Below are 15,102 nucleotides of genomic sequence, written 5' to 3'. Positions count from 1 at the left end.
CACTCAGGATCTGGGAAGGTCATATGTGGTCATCACATTCAGGACCTCATACCAAAATAGCAGCACCTTTGATGATAAAAGATAAGGCTGGAGCATGAACAGAAAACCAATTGTCTTCTTTATAATGCAGAAAGCTCACACTGCAAGGCATTTCCATTCTAATAGAAATACACTTCACGCTTTCCACAGATCAAAAGATATTTGAGTCTCTCATATCTGGCATATGAGGATATTTCACTTTATGTTCCAGACAATTCTTCCTCTCTCTCTTCTTCTCCCTTCACTCCCCTTCCCTGTTCTCTCCTCCTTGACCCCAGACCATGTTTCCTTGCTAAATCACACCACAAGCAATAGTTTCAACTTTACCTAATCAAATACACATAAACTGATCAAAGTGATTAAATGATGAGGCACCAACCAAAGATTTACAATAGGCTCTATAGAAAATGAAGGATACAACATCTCCAGTAAAGCTTATACTTTCAAAGTGGTAAACTTTCTGTCTATTCACTTTTGGTTCCCTGGATTTTGATAATTTTTTGTAAATCTGAAGTTCAGGAAACCAAAGAAAATCCACGAGAGATCTTTAGGGTACAATGATAATCTGGTGTCGAAGTTTTACCTCTTCCTAAACAATAAAAAAAAAAAAACACACAACACCTGAAACTACATATAAAATGTAATTAAAAATCATCCATATTTCTCTAGTAATCCAGTGTTCAGAAACAGTTGATTCTGGAATAAATAGGTTTGTAAATTTTTTAGTGTGATTAATTATGATTTAGTAAGAGTAACTAAGTTTTATTAGTTTGCCTGAATTTATGATCTTTTTCTTTTTTAAAAGCAGTATCTTCGGGGCACATGGTAGCTCAGCTGGTTAAATGTCAAACTCTTGGGATCAAGTCTGGGTCAAACTCCCGGCTGGGCATGAAGACTGCTTGGGATTCTCTCTCTCTCTCCCTCTGCCCCTCTCCTCTACTCATGCTCTTTCTAAATTTACAAAAAATTAAAAACTGAAAAACAAATAAAAAATAAAAGTGCTCTCTTCACTGACAGTAATTCTATTTGTGGCCATAACATTCAAGATTCTGAATGCTTCTTCAGTCTCCATTTTCGTATTTATTGATTTTTTTTTTTTTGTAGACACATTGTTTTTTTCTTATTTGAGGGAAAGAATGCATGCAGAAGCAGAAAGAAGGGGCGGATGGAGAGAGACAGAGAGAGAGAATCTTAAGCAGGCTTCACACTCAGCAGGGAGCCTGATGTGGGGTTCCATTCCACGACCCTGGGATCATCACCTGAGCCAGTATCAAGAGTTGGATGTTCAGTCAACTGAGCCATCCACGTGTCCCTCCATTCTCTTATTTATTAAAGAGTCATGGCCATCCATTCTCAAAGGCAAAACTATCCGAGGCTCCTGTATAAAAGTACCCAGGTGATTCTAGATCTATCATTTAGTGGTTAATACATGTTTTTTGGCTATTGACTCCCTTTTGGGGAAATATTCATCTCCTACTCTCAATTCATGTGGTTCCCATGAAACTGATTCCATTCATAGGTACAGGCCTGGCATATGACTCAAACCTGGCCAACAAAAGCCTCACATTTGTCTACCTCAGTGATTGGCTCAAGGATACACACTGACCTCATGAGAACCAACTAAAGCAGGTTTTAGTAAGATTTCCCACAGAGAATTCATCTGCTTTCTTTGCAGTCGTTGGCCTAGTGGTACCCAACTTGCAAACACAAGAAGTCTACCTGACAATGGAGCTTATATGAAAGAGAACCAGGGTCTGGAGAGAACAAATGGATTGAGGGACATTGTTTGATCCTCTGAATTAAGCAGCTAATGAGTTTATATATATTGCTGGAAGTCTCAGTTTCCAGGGATAATGATTCTGACTTTTGTTTAAAGCAATTTGAGTTAAATTTTATGTACCTTGCAACCAAAATAGTCTTAACGGACACACAGCAATGATCACTCTCACTTCATATATTCTGTAGAAATTAAAACTGTACAAACTGTCAATGTAATAATATACAGGTTTAAATTACTTAGCATATATTAAGGAAGGCTTGTTTTTAATCTCTCTGATAGGATTTAATTTCTACAAAGAATATTTTATCTTATAATTAGCCATGTTCTCCCATATGAAAAGGAAAACTGAGAAGCACCTGGGTGGCTGAGTTGGTTAAGTGTCAGACCCTTGGTTTAGACTCCGATCATGATCTCGCAGGTTCATAGGTCTGAGTCCTGCATCAGCTCAGCTCTGACAATGCAGCCCTGCTAAGGATTAGCTCTCCTTCTCTCCCTCTCTCCCTCTCTCGCTCTCCCAAAATAATTAAACTTAAAAAAAAAAAAAAAAAAGGAAGACTGAGATAGATAAATTTTTCAAGAGCTTATTTGATCACACTTCTAATGGAATTGCAAGGCAAACCAAGAATAGTTGGAAGCATTCCACCCACAGAAGCTAGGGGCAAGGTTTTTATAGAGGAGAAAAAGAAGCAAAGCAATTATTTGACTGGTTATAGCTTAAGCAGTTGTCTGATTTGGGAAAGCCTAGGTGGCTGTTTGGGACTGGCTGTCCTCAGGGTTCATTTTCTTGAATTCAAATGCACGGACTCTGGCTTAGTGTTTGGTTTGCTTAATGAAGCATTAGAGCCACCCCTGTCTAGTGGCCTCCTCCTTTAAATATTTTCACACCAGCATATATTCTCCACAGGTTTAAGTTTAAATATAATGAGCAGGGACAGAAACAAACCTTGCTGAAGCAAAGCTGTTAGGGATACTTCCTTTTCTTTTAAGTTTATTTATTTATTGAGAGAAAGAGAGAGACAAAGAGCTTGAGTGGGGGAGGGGCAGAGAGAGAGGGAATAGAGAGACCCAAGCAGGCTCTGTGCTGATAGCAGCACACGCTGAGAACAGCACGGAGTCTGACTTGGGGCTTGATCTCACGAACCGCGAGATCATGACCTGAGCCCAAATCAAGCGTTAGATGCTTAAATGACTGAGCCACCCTGGTATACCATTAGGGATGATTCTAACCTGACCTTCTCAACTTAGCTTTAATAGTAACAGAGACAAGGATGGTTCACACTGTACAAATATCTTTCTTATTCAATTATTAGATGGATTTTTTATGAATGAATTTTATCAGAACTGCTAATTGATTAGATAATTGCTCATCGTTTAGCAATAACAGAACTCCATAATATTTTATTTCATTTATGGGGTTATTTACTTAAAGCATAATTATATTTATTGTCATGATAAAAAGATTTCTGTTTTTTTTTTTTTTCTTTTTTCTTTGAGAGAGACAGAACACAAGTTGGGGAGACGGGCAGTTGGAGAGAGAAAGAATCTCAGGCAGCCTCCACATTCATCATGGAGCCTGATGCGGGGCTCAGTCCCACCAACCTGGGATCATAAACTGAGCCAGATCAAGAGTCTGACGATCAGTCACCTGAGCCACCCAGGAGCCCCAAAGTGGGTTTCTGATATGATTTCTCAGTACCTTAAGCATTGGAAATCTTCAAACTGGTCTTTCTAACGATTATTTTCAGGCTATCAGGCCAAATTTTCTCTCTATATCACCTACTTTATGCTATATGGTATACTGCTCTGGGTATTACAATCATAATTCAGGCCAGTGTGTGTTGAGATGTCACTTTTATGTATTTGGTCTTAATTATTAATTGCATAAATGCCTGTTTGCATGTATTTGTCAAAAATTGACTTTTAGGGAGAGTAGTATTGGTTTTTACATTTTTCTAATGCTTTCAAACACATTTCTGTCTCAGTTATCATCACCTAGGACGTTTTTCTTCTTAATTAGATTGCTGTGAATGTGCTAAGGTACTATCTCTCCACTTCAAGCCCCCATCTTCTCAGTTCTCTGATTACATGGCAACACGTTCTCTAACTCTTGCTTCAGTTGCTTCAGTTTTATGACATTATCTAAGTCACACCTCTTAACTGAAAGAACCTTTTCACCAGAAAATGCAGATCCAACTAAGAGTCAAAAAACCACGATATTGAGTTACTTTCTATGAACTACATTAAGCATTTCCTCCACCTCAAAGTCACAAGTATTTTGTTGTTATTTAAATACCATATGATACGTGTTCACCAGAGCCTTGCAGTTAAGATACACTCAATGATTATGTTGAGTCATAAGAAAACCCATTGACTGACAGAGGTAATGGACACCATACATTTTTGCTTCTCAGTCTTTTCAATTGTGGCATTCGACATAAGTCTGTTAGCTGAAATAAGAATTTCTAGGCTGATCAGTAATTCAATAAATTATTAACTTCAGTTGAATACATGTGTCAACACGTAATTAAGAAGGTCATCAACTCAACAAGAATGATGCTACCATCTTCATTGTGTATTAACAACCTCTCAAAGAGTAGCTCTTCAGTCTTCGGGGTTTGCACTGAATTCATGTTTTGAATACAATTCTTAATCCAAGATTAATTCATTTAAACTTTACCTTTGTGTACAACCTATCTACTTCAAGCAGGCTTTAGTGGGACTATTGGAACTCAGGGACTCTATAATGCCAAAGTGTAAGACTAAAGGAGTTTAATATGAGAACATTTATATTTTATCAGAACATGTGAAAAGTCATCTTCTCCATTTGTATTTTGGTCTACCACATTATTTCATGAAACTATTTTCTCCTGAAAATCAATTTGCCACAAAGCTTTATTGTATAACCTGTTATATACAATGCATTAGGTAATAAGAATTTCAAGTTAGAATGGTTACTTCTTTTGAGAAATGTCCATTATTATTTACAAATATTTTAAAATCTCTAACAACATACAATGAGATATGATAATAACTGTATGTGGTCAACTCCCCTAATGGTACAATGGGAAGAATGTAGATACTGATGAAGGCTGAGAAAATGTTTCAAAAAGTAGAATTCGAAATTTTAGGATTGATAAACAGCACTTTTATAAAAGGGTGAAATTAAAGGAAATAAAAAGTGATCACAAGGATGAAGTATCAGCACTACATCATTACAGAGCAGTCAGGAAACTAACCTTAGTTTGTCAATGAGGTGGATGACATAAAACATTAAAATCCAGGGATGTCTGGGCGGCTCAGTCCGTTAAGTGTCTGACTTCAGCTCAGGTCATAATCTCGCGGTTCCTGGGTTCAACCCCACATCAGGCTTTGTACTGACAGATCAGAGCCTGGAGCCTGCTTTGGATTCTGTGTCTCCCTCTTTCACTGCCCCTCCCCCACTCACACTCTGTCCCTCTCCCTCTCAAAAAAATAAACATTAAAAAAAATTAAAATCCAGACAGATATTTTCAAAACATTATTGTGCAGACAGTAGATTCACAAAAATACAAGTATTATCAATTGACAATTATGGGGATTTCTTTAGAAACTCTGAGCTGTTTCTTTAGAAACAACTCAGTTGTTCCTGTCATCACTCCTCTGATTTGTAAACGAAAATAACAATACAGTATTCAGTAGCAATAATTTAGAGAGAAAATAATCAAATAAACTTTGAACTTGAGGTGAGAAGCATAGTTAAATAAGAAGAGAACCCAAAGCAGTTAAACAAAATACATTTTAAAAATTAAAAATCAGATGAAGAGAGACAGGAGAAAAACTAGGATGCAAGAGTTTTATGAAAACAAAGGGAAGAAAGTATGTTTCCTCCCCTCTTTTTTTTTCTTGTATGAGAATGCACACTTAAGGCTTTATCACAACTTGTTATTTTTAGTTCACAGTTCTTAATAGACAAGCTAACCTATAATTACCAAAGAATCACTAGGAGTAGTTCTTCAGATAACAGGACACTGAAAACACATTTCCACTTAACAGGAGGGGATTAGTTGGGAGAATGTGTTAGAAAAGCTGCAAATCGGGGCGCCTGGGTGGCGCAGTCGGTCGAGCGTCCGACTTCAGCCAGGTCACGATCTCGTGGTCCGCGAGTTTGAGCCCCGAGTCAGGCTCTGGGCTGATGGCTCGGAGCCTGGAGCCTGTTTCCGATTCTGTGTCTCCCTCTCTCTCTGCCCCTCCCCCGTTCATGCTGTCTCTCTCTGTCCCAAAAATAAATTAAAAAAAAAAAAAAAAAAAAAAAAAACGTTGAAAAAAAAGAAAAGCTGCAAATCTCCTACAACAAATATCAATCCTCTCATTCGGGGGTTGTTTTTCATCACTGACTAAAAAATATAGTCAATCCATTAAACTTTCTTTCAAGTTCTAAAATTGTCCCAGGTGAATTATCAGGGTTTTTTCCCCATCATGTCACTCTGGTGGGCTGATAAAGACCCAAAAACAACATATGGTCAAATGTTTACTGTCAAACAGCAATCTCGTAACGTTAAAAGAAAATGGGTTTTGGATTCAAAACTACATTAAAGAAACACTTTTGTTAGTTTGTTTTTAGTTTATTATGTGCCAAAAACTTGAGGTGGGCACAAGCACCCCCCCTCAAAACAAAACAAAAACCCACAAAACCAAAAAACAGAAAAACAAATGTATTACCATTTAGTGATAAAATTAAACAACAACAACAAAAGAACACACAAATACCAACAACACGATATGATGTGGTAAAACATTCTGAAAAGACAGAAGGGAAAGTGACTTTTTGTAAGGTGAGAAAAAGGCAAGTAGTTAACTAACTTGGATCTTAAAAGAGAAGTTGTTTTCCTTTTGTTGTTATTGATTTTTGTCTTTTTTTTTCTGAAAAGAAGTAGAGGAAGGCAAAGGGGAATAAGTGTTAAGGTATGAACCCTATTCATGTTTGAGTAGCATCAAGCTTTCTCTGAGATTGGAATTTAGACACACACACACACACACACACACACACACACACACACACACACACAGACGGAGGTAGTAAATGATTGGTAAGGCTGTTCTACTTGAAATCATCCCTGTATTAGCCAGGGTTCTCTAGAAAAAGAGAACTAACAGGATGTAGACACACAGATTAGAAAGATAAGGAAGGGAGGGAGATTTACTATAGGAATTGACTCATGCAGTTGCAGAGATCTAAAAGTCCCATAATCTTCCCTCCACAAATTGGTATAATTCAATCCATGTCCAAAGGCCCTTGTACCAGGGGCTCTGATATTTGAACACAGGAAAAGATGAATATCCAAGCTCAAGAGAAAGAGTGAATTTGCCCTTCCTTTGTCTTTTGGTTCTATTCAGGCCCTCAACAGATTGGATGAGGTCTACTCACATTGGTGAGGGCACACGTCTTTATTCAGTCTCCTGAATGAAATGCTAATCTCTTCCACAAATACCCTCACTGACCACCCAGATATAATGTTTTCCCAGCTGTTTGCATTCTATAGCTCAGTTAACACATAAAATCAACCAATACCGTCGCCACTAGCTCCCAGACTTTTCACAAATCTGCAACTATCCCATCACTTAAGTTCCAGTTCAGATATTGTAATTCCATTGAGATCTTCCCTGATGCTCTAATAAGTCAAAATTGCACCTTCTCTCCAGTCCTGTCACATTATCTTGTTATACTTGCTCTCTCTTTTGTTTTTACCCTATTTTTCTTTCCCCATAAAACTTATGACTTCCTGATGTTTTTTGTCACTTACATATTTATTTATTCTATGTATCTTTCCACTAAAAATGTAAATTCCATAAAAGTAGGGTCCATGTATTTGTACCCACTGGAATATTCTGCGGGAGTAATTAGAGATGCATCTTATATGTGCATGAAAGCAACAGATGAGCACACAGTATTTCAAAGATCATTTCAGAGAGTGATTATTTTAAAAATAAGAAAGCATATAATCCTAAATCAGTTTCAAAAGCTTAAGGAATGAAAGAAGTAATGATTATCCAAAGATCACAGTCTCATTCAGGAGGGGTTAATTTTCTATTATGTATACGCATATAATATTTATTCAAAAAATGAGACTAATGCATTTATTTTCAGAATTAAAAAAGATAAAGTTTGAGGAAAATGAAAGTTATTATAGATAAATCAAAAAAAGATTTGTTGCTGAAAGTTTAAATTCCAAATCTTTTCAAGTTTCCAAAAAATTAGTTACCTGTTAATTTCTTAATGGATCAAAGAACTTTTCTCCTACCACCCCCAATACCCATTAATAAAAATCATCTAATTATCTGTATTAGACTACCAGAAAAACAGCTGTTTCGTTAGAACCTGCCTTGCAATTCTGTAATTATCTTTCAAGACTCATTTATTTAACCTTTTTTTCATTCATTTTTGAGGGGGGGGGGTGGGGGAGGGAGGGGCAGAGAGAGATGGAGACACAGTATATAAAGCAGGCTCCAGGCTCTGAGCTGTCAGCACAGAGCCCGATGTGGGGCTCAAACCCACTAACCATGAGAGCCTGATCTGGGATGAAGTTGGGCGCTAAACCGACAGAGCCACCTAGGCGCCTATTACTCATTCTGAAGAGAGACTGGTCCCCCAGTATTTGAAGGTTTCAAAACATGCGTGCAAGTTCTCTGATACGTCTTCCATCAGGAGATAAAGTCTATGCTCCCACCTTCCCTTGAGTCTGGGTGGGTTTGTAATTTGCTTGCAACAAATACAAGGGGCAGCAGAGACACTGTAAGATTTCTGTAGCTAAGTCACAGAAACCAGTGCAGTTTCTGTCTTGTTCACCCTAACACTCATTTGCACAACTCTGAAATGACATGTAAGGATCTAACCAATCTGAAGAAGCTATGCTATGAGGAAGCCTAAGACCCATGAAAGCACCACAGGTAGATGCACCATTTGAGAATCCAGGTTAAGGTCCAAGCTAATATTGGAAATGAACTGCCATATTTGTGAATTAAGACAACTCCAGGTGAAACTGTACATTCACCTGCAAGTGTGAAGTCTCTCCAGCTCAGGACCCCGTCATCACTAAACAGTGAAAATCTATGTCTGCTATGGCCTCCCTAAAATTTTTTCCATTGTTTTTTGATGTTTATTTGTTTTTGAGAAAGACAGAGCATAAGCAGGACAAGGGCAAAGAAAGAGTGAGACACAGAATCTGAAGCAGGATCCAGGCTTGGAGCTGTCAGCACACAGCCCGAGGTGGGGCTCAAACCCATGAACCACGGTATCATGACTTGAGCTGAAGTCAGACGCTTAACCAACTGAGCCATCCAGGTGCTCCAGACTGCCTTAAAATTTTAGCTCATAGAATCAGTGAGGCTCACAAAACTGTTGCTTTAGGTCGCTAAGTATTAGAGTAACTGTTAGGCAATTACAGTGATCACTATGCAAAGACTAGAAATTTCAGCAACACCAACAAGAGATTCCCCTATGTATGGAATAAAAAACAGGTAATCCTTCAGGAAAAATCTCCATCACAAGAGCTTATTCTCAAATAAGCAGTTAGTCACTATTAAAGAGGATTCCACTTGGCCTGGAAGAACCCTAGCATTTGGAAATTCTAAAAAAATATTTACCATACTGGGTAGTATCGTGCTCTGTCAAGTCAAGAACTCTATAGAAACTTTATGTGCTTAAAGACTTTAAAACTGGGTCTGTCTTTTCTATTTACCTTAAACTGGTCATTGTGAAACAGGTATAATATTTTATTCTGAGTATTTTTGCCTTTAAAATAGGCCTTACAAGCATGGGGAATGACTGTGTAAAACAAGCAAGCAAGCAAGCAAGCAAGCAAGCAAGCAAGCAAACAAGTGACAAGAGAAGATAACCTCTTTCTCATCAGAACTATTTCAATCTAGAGAACATGTTTTTCTGATGGTATGACTGCTTGAATTACTTAGGCCAAGTCTGTGTGCAAAGATATTTGGATGAGATGAAAACTATCAATGCAATTTCCAGTTAGAATCGCTTCATTTATGAAAGCTAACACTTATTTATACCCAAAGGTGGTCCCTAAAAAATACAGCTAACTTTTAGTGCAGACTGTACATGGTCATGAAGACTGAAAAATTATCCATTTAACTTAGACAATGTAGCTAGGTATTCTAGACGACAATCTATGTCTCCCAACAAATTAGAATGCTCTTTTTCCTAAAAGCATATAAAAATCACTAGATTTCAAAGATTACTCTGTTTTAGCACATTATTTCCAAACATTAATAGACATTGGTTATAATATAACCTCAGTATTATTTTGTCTTAAATAAATTCTACTTGGATTTTGTCATGTAAATTGGAAAATATGCCATCTTTCACGAACATTTAATTCACCTAAACGACTAGGCTGTAAATTCTCTGCAATATGCTTGAGGTACTAGCAATTCTATGGAACAGTGTTGACCAATAGAAATAAAATGTGACCACAAAAAAGAATTTTAAATTTGCTAGTAGCCACATTTTAAAAAGTAAAAAGAAGCCAGTAAAATCAATTAATTCTATATGTGTATATACTTATTTATATATTAAATATGTACAATTATATATAATTTTTAATTATATATGTAATTAAACCTAATATGTCCAAATATTATATTTCAACCTGTAATGTATATACATACATATATACATATTTTGCTGTACTAGGTCTTTGAAATAGATTATGTTACCGCACATCTCAGTGTGAGATACAAGCCTTGCTTCAAATGTTCAGTAGTCACATGTGACTAGTGTCAACTAGTTGGAGAGCTATAGAATATTACCCACAGTGGAGTTACATCCAGGTTTTGTGCACGTTTACCTGTTTCATTTTTCCCCTTTATGGCAAGGCTCTAATTATTTCAAGAACCTCAAATAAAAGTAAATATATTTGATTGTATCCTTTTATGTAAGTTATTTACTATTTAAAATAAATCTTTATTTCTTCCCATTAGTTTCAATGCCAAATACTGATATGCTACCCTAATTCAATATGCAGATGTAATCAGTTTTCCAAACCTAGTGAGAAAAAGATTAAATGTAATAAATAATTCTTTTGGCTGAATTATCAGCTGTGCAGAGAAACCTTCTCTAACCACCTTCTTGGGCGTTCCCACCCTCCATCCCACCAGACACTCCATCATGTAATCCTGCTTAATTTTTTTCATGTTTCATATAACTATTGACAATTTAAGAACATTATTTAAATCAGTTTACCTGTTCATTGTGTATCTCTGCTACTATAATATAGGTTCTTTGAGAGCAACCACATTTTTTTTTTCCGTGAAGCACCAATGATGCTCATTGCTTAGAAGAGTGCATAGCACAATGGAGGTGTTCAATAAATACTTGTTCACTGCATTTTAAAAACATAGACAAATCAGCTAAAATGGTGTTTAGAGAGCTTCACCTAAGAGTCACTGGCTTCTTAAAATCTTTCTAGGAAGTATTAAAATCTTCTAGAAAGTAGTGCAATGTTTATAGTGTAATTCATATGGTGGAAGGTCTCCTTTAAAAACAAGGAGTTCAGAAATGGAAAACATCTCATTTCTGATTAGGATAAGAGAAAAGCTTATCCTCCCCCCCCCCCCCAAAATATCATCTACAGTCTACTTAATACAATGCTATTTAACCCAACATACAAACATGTTTCTTTCTCGTTATTAAAAAAAGCCTCTCAAATTTAAAGTCAATAAAGAAATTAAAAGCTTAATGAGAGCAAGAATCCCCTGACTGTGTTCGTGCTGTTATCAGCCTGTGATGCTGTAAAAGATAGGATGATGATTTCATTACCAGACAACCAAAAGAAGAGGAAGGATAACAAGGAGAGCTGTGAAAGACCTCCTGGTGAGAGAAATCTTGCAGTGAAAAATTGTTGAGCTTAATCAAGTCAAGGGAGAAATTAAATACAAAAGGGATAGCTTTTAAACATAACCACCTATTGCTTAATGCAAAATAATTTGGGAAAATAAGGAAAAATAATTTGAGATTGATCTAAACAAGATTCCTATTCAATGTAAAATTTTGTGGGAAACCCTGAGATAATGCCCACCATCTCTTCCCACGTAATCTCAAGAAATTACAATTGGCCTGGTCAGAATATAAGTAATTTTTTTTATTACTCACTTCAAAAATAAGTATTATATGAACTAGAAATTTACTGCAAAATTCTAACATTTCGCTCCCAGATTAAGAGAGAACCAACCCTTCAGCAGATGTCAAAAGCTTCCACAACTATGGTCAAAAGAGAGGTGCATGGGTACAGTACTGGACTTTTCCTGCTTCCCACTGCCTTCACAAGTAGTACACAGGGTACCCCAGACACAAAAAGGTTCTCACCACTTCTCCCTTCTATAAGACCACTACCCCCACACCCTCTGTTCTGGCTTCTTTCAGATCATCATCAAAACCTCCTGGCATTGTTCTCAATTCCCACACTTTCACCCCTTTAGACTCTGCACAGCTCCTGTTTATTCCCCCTCTCTCAGCTTTCCACAGTTCCTAAAACTTGCCCACTGTGTTCTGTGCAATTCACAATGCATCATCTTCAAAGTCCCCAGGATCTTGACACTTGACTCTGAATGTTCCCTTCCTCATCTTGCTCAAAGGAGCCCTGGATCTTCTCTGAGAAAAGTGTTTTCCCAATGGATCATTTTGTTTTACCCTGTCCTTCCTCACACGCTTGAGACTGTACTGGGACAAGTGTTCGTTCTCTTTACAGCTCATCTCCAGTTCTAGATTATTCCCTCTTCCTTCTCTCTGAATTACTCTAGCTTTGAATCATGTCATCAGATATTACCGCATACCACTCTTGAGAGTTAGCTCCTATCCCTCGTGTTATTCCTCTTCATTTCTTGAAGATTTTAGTTTCTACTTCAATCACTCTCTCAAAGATCTTACAAATCTTAGAGATACCAATTTATAGGAGGTGATTCTTCCAACATTCTAATTTCATGTAAATGACAATAAAATTTCCATATTCACAAGTTCAAACATTTACTTTCTGGTCATGTACATACATATTAGGGAGAGAGAGGGAGTGGAAGGGAGAGGAGGGGAGAAGAGAGAATGGAACAAAGAAGAGAGAAGACTGGTTTCTTTTCAAATTTTTGAATGTGAATCTTAAAGGATTCCTTAATAATTCCTTAAAACTCAGCAAATGTAGTCTTTTTTTAGTCTCCCCGTCTTGACCTTCAACTCTACAAGTTTTGTATGATACAGCAGTAGTTTACTATTTGTAGTCATATACATACATGCACATATAAATACATACACACACACAATCTCTGTACATAAATACACATTTGACGATACTTTTGGGTTACTCAGAACAATCTCCTTCCCACATGGTTATCTTGAAAAATATTGGGGTTTAAGGTTAGATGAGTGGAGGTAAGGTACCAGGCCAGCATGTACACCTCATCAGAGGAATGCAGATTATTAGATTAGTAACAAATGCTATAAAACATACCCTGGCACTTTGGTGTGCCATAGCCCAGCAAATTAGACGGGTGTCCTTAGTCCTTAAGGAAAACACTATGCTTCCAATCCTTTACAAGTTGATCTATGAATGTAAACCTGGCACTCATTTCAATACATACAGGTAGTAAATAAACCAAAGGTTTATTTCAATCCACAAAAATTTCAAAAGGAAGAGAACATGATGGGGAAACCATATGTTTCTTAGATACACTAAGCAAGATTACTAATTTCAGAGATATACCAGCATTAACCATAACAACAACAACAACAACAACAAGAGTAAGGATGCTTACACACATCAATAAAAAGCAACTATTTAATTTACTTTTAACTTACTCTATATCTCCGTCTTGCCTTGATTTAGCTAATTCTTGGTTTCACTCTACTCAGGGATATCACTCTCTTTCAACATCAGTTTTACTGCCATCGACCTCCCCTCTGGCAACCATCACTTTGTTCTATCTATTTAAGAATCTTTGTTAGTTGATGTTTTGTCCATTTATCCATTTTTTCAGTTTGTTATTCATTTGTTTTGTTTTTTAGATTACCCATATTAGTGAAATTATATAGTATTTGTCTTTCTCTGACTTATTTTACTTGGTATAATACCCTCTCGGTCTACCAATGTTTCTATTATTTACAAGACAAATATGGAATCAAGTGGTTAATAAGCACCTAAATAATTAAAACTAGCTTATATTCCATTTCAAAAATTTTATTCATTTTGCTAGACATGTGTCAAATATGCATGAATAAGTTGGAACTAGGGAATCAGTTATCCAGGATCACATGCAGATATCCCAGGATCAGTGATCCGTGAGGTTTTCTGAAATGGAATTTGTGTTTAAACATTGTTTCTGGACTTTGTGTAAGTTTCCTGTTCATTTTCTCCTTTACATAATTTTCAAATTTTGAGTTTCAGGCTATCTACTCCATAAGAGTTTGATATCTGACATTGCTAAATGAAACTTCAAGTTCCAGCACCTTCTTAATAATAACAACCTAGAGCAAATAATTTTCTTGCTCTCAGACTTCCTTGACTATAAAATGGAGCTAATACCTACCTCTTAGGTTTACTATCAGGATAAATGGAAATGTTTCTTTGAAGCAATCTAGCTCAGTGACTGGTACATAATAGGTGATCATTATATTGGTATAAGCCATCCATTCAACAAAATTCTAGTATAGGTCAGATGTTTGTCAGTAAGTAAGCATTTTAGCACCCCTGGAAGTACCTTCTAGTGATAAAGACAGTCAACAAAGGTATAAACAAATTAACAATCTGGTGGTGATAGGTACTATAATAAAACAAACCAGGTTATGTTTCAAATCAATAAGTCAATAAATGAATAAATCAGGTTAATGGGAAAAAAGAATGTAAAGACGAGCAATCTACTTTTTCTCAGCCCTTTGTTTATTGGACATTGTATCTGAAAACACAGAGAATGTCATGCAATAAACATGTTATGATCATTTTTATAAAAATTTGGTTGATTATATGTTCTTACCATAAGAAGTTCTTCATAAGATCCCAAAAGATGATTTCCCTGATGACAAAAAAAAAAAAAAAAAAAATGAAGATTAGAAATATGAGTATCACACCATATGTGATTTAGGTTTATTCAAGTTTTATTTTCATATTCTGATTTCTCTTTTTTCTTGAACTGAACCATATTTATTAAAGTAAGACTCCCATCACTATTTGAATAATCAAAACAATTTTACATTTGTTGTAACACTATTTGTCTCTTAGTAAGTAAAAAAAAAAAAAAAGCACACCAAC

At 36.3% G+C, this 15,102-nt stretch overlaps 1 protein-coding gene across 7 annotated transcripts in view; it reads right to left on the bottom strand.

Annotated features, from left to right (window-relative positions):
- The window catches only part of LOC144615671 (uncharacterized), a 66,259-nt gene that overhangs the window by 33,387 nt on the left and 17,770 nt on the right, over window positions 1-15,102 (bottom strand). For all 7 annotated transcript variants that reach the window (XM_078442668.2, XM_078442670.2, XM_078442666.2 and 4 more), the window contains one exon: window positions 14,828-14,866. The gene's annotated coding sequence lies outside the window, so the exon portion shown is untranslated. The remainder of the gene's footprint in view (window positions 1-14,827; window positions 14,867-15,102) is intronic.

The sequence above is a fragment of the Panthera onca genome, chromosome A2 (assembly GCF_046562875.1).
Source record: "Panthera onca isolate mPanOnc1 chromosome A2, mPanOnc1 haplotype 2, whole genome shotgun sequence".
Lineage (NCBI taxonomy): Eukaryota > Metazoa > Chordata > Mammalia > Carnivora > Felidae > Panthera > Panthera onca.
The sequence above is the reverse complement of the archived record's forward strand: the minus strand, read 5'-3'. Positions and strand labels throughout refer to the sequence as shown.